We start from the raw sequence: 2,745 nt of genomic DNA, 5'->3' as shown, positions 1-2,745 counted from the left end.
TTCATGCTTCCTCTCCATGGTTACAGAGGGATATCCTTGAGCCTTAAATACGAAGGATTCTTCATTCACTTGAATGATCAATTCTCCTCTATTAACATCAATCACAACCTTTGCTGTGGCTAGGAAGGGTCTGCCAAGGATGATGGATTCATCTATGCACTTCCCAGTCTCTAGGACTATGAAATCAGCAGGGATGTAATGGTCTTCAATCTTTACCAGAACATCCTCTACAAGTCCATAAGCTTGTTTTCTTGAATTATCTGCCATCTCTATTGAGATTTTTGCAGCTTGCACCTCAAAGATCCCTAGCTTCTCCATTACAGAGAGAGGCATGAGGTTTATACTTGACCCTAGGTCACACAGAGCCTTCTTGAAGGTCATGGTGCCTACTGTACAGGGTATTGAGAATTTTCCAGGGTTCTGTCTCTTTTGAGGTAATCTCTGCCTAGTCAAGTTATCCAGTTCTTTGGTGAGCAAAGGGGGTTCATCCTCCCAAGTCTCATTACCAAATAACTTGTCATTTAGTTTCATGATTGCTCCAAGGTATTTAGCAACTTGCTCTTTAGTGACATCTTCGTCCTCTTCAGAGGAAGAATACTCATCAGAGCTCATGAATGGCAGAAGTAAATCCAATGGAATCTCTATGGTCTCAGTGTGAGCCTCAGATTCCCATGGTTCCTCATTGGGGAACTCATGGAGGCCAGTGGACGTCCATTGAGGCCTTCCTCAGTGGCGCTTACTGCCTCTTTCTCCTCTCCAAGTTCGGCCATGTTGATGGCCTTACACTCTCCTTTTGGATTCTCTTCTGTATTGCTTGGAAGAGTACTAGGAGGAAGTTCAGTAACTTTCTTATTCGGCTGACCCACTTGTGCCTCCAAATTTCTAATGGAGGACCTTGTTTTAGTCATGAAACTTTGAGTGGTTTTGATTAGATCAGAGACCATGGTTGCTAAGTCAGAGTGGCTCAGCTTAGAATTCTCTGTCTGTTGCTGAGAAGATGATGGAAAAGGCTTGCCATTGCTAAACCTGTTTCTTCCACCATTATTGTTGTTGAAACCTTGTTGAGGTCTCTGTTGATCCTTCCATGAGAGATTTGGATGATTTATCCAGGAAGGATTATAGGTGTTTCCATAAGGTTCTCCTATGTAATTCACCTCTTCCATTGATGGGTTCTCAAGATCATAAGCTTCTTCTTCAGATGAAGCGTCCTTAGTACTGCCTGGTGCAGCTTGCATTCAAGACAGGCTTTGAGAAATCATATTGACTTGCTGAGTCAATATTTTGTTCAGAGCCAATATGGCATTCAGAGTATCAATCTCAAGAACTCCTTTCTTCTGATTTGTCCCATTGTTCACAGGATTCCTTTCAGAAGTGTACATGAATTGGTTATTTGCAACCATTTCAATGAGTTCTTGAGCTTCTGCAGGCGTCTTCTTCAAATGAAGAGATCCTCCAGCAGAGCTGTCCAATGATATCTTGGACAGTTCAGATAGACCATCATAGAAGATATCTATGATACTCCATTCAGAAAGCATGTCAGACAAACACTTTCTGATCAATTGTTTGTATTTTTCCCAAGCTTCATAAAGGGATTCACCTTCCTTCTGTCTGAAAGTTTGGACTTCCACTCTAAGCTTACTCAATTTTTGAGGTGGAAAGAACCTTGCCAAGAAGGCATTGACTAGCTTTTCATAAGAGTTCAGGCTTTCTTTAGGTTGAGAATTTTTCCCAAGAGTTCAGGCTTTCTTTAGGTTGTGAGTCCAACCATATCCGAGCTCTGTCTCTTACAGCAAAAGGGAATAGCATAAGTCTGTAGACCTCAGGGTTAACCCCATTAGTCTTGACAGTGTCACAGATTTGCAAGAACTCAGCTAAAAACTGATGAGGATCTTCCGATGGAAGTCCATGGAACTTGTAATTTTGTTGCATTAGAGAAACTAATTGAGGCTTAAGCTCAAAGTTATTTGCTCCAATGGCAGGGATATAGATGCTTCTCCCATAGAAGTCGGGAATAGGTGCAGTAAAGTCACCTAGCACCTTCCTTGCATTGTTGGCATTGTTGTTGTTTTCGGCTGCCATGTCCTCTTCTTTGAAGATTTCTATTAGGTCCTCTACAGAAAATTGTGCTTTAGCTTCTCTTAGTTTTCGCTTCAAGGTCCTTTCAGGTTCAGGGTCAGCTTCAACAAGAATGCCTTTATCTTTGCTCCTGCTCATATGAAAGAGAAGAGAACAAGAAAATATGGAATCCTCTATGTCACAGTATAGAGATTCCTTGATGTGTCAGAGGAAAAGAAGAATAGAAGGAGAAGGTAGAAGAATTCGAACGTATCAAGAGAGATAGAGTTCGAATTGTGCATTGAGGAGGAGTGTTAGTCCATAAATAGAAGGATGTGAGAAGAAGGGAAGAAATTTTCGAAAATTAAAGTGAATTAATTAAAATAAATTTTGAAAAAATGGTAATTGATTTTCGAAAACTAAGATTGAGAAAGAAATAAAGTGATTTTGAAAAAGATTTTGAAATTGGAAATCAAAGAGATATGATTGAAAACTATTTTGAAAAAGATGTGATTAAAAAGATATGATTGAAAAGTTATGATTTTAAAGAGATATGATTGAAAATATATGATTGAAAAATAATTAAAAAAAGATTTGATTTTGAAAATTAATGACTTGGCTAACAAGAAATTTGAAAGATATGATTCAGACATTAAACCTTTCTCAACAGAAAAGGCAACATACTTGAAA

The sequence above is a fragment of the Arachis duranensis genome, chromosome 9 (genome assembly GCF_000817695.3).
Source record: "Arachis duranensis cultivar V14167 chromosome 9, aradu.V14167.gnm2.J7QH, whole genome shotgun sequence".
Classification (NCBI taxonomy): domain Eukaryota; kingdom Viridiplantae; phylum Streptophyta; class Magnoliopsida; order Fabales; family Fabaceae; genus Arachis; species Arachis duranensis.
The sequence above is the reverse complement of the archived record's forward strand: the minus strand, read 5'-3'. Positions refer to the sequence as shown.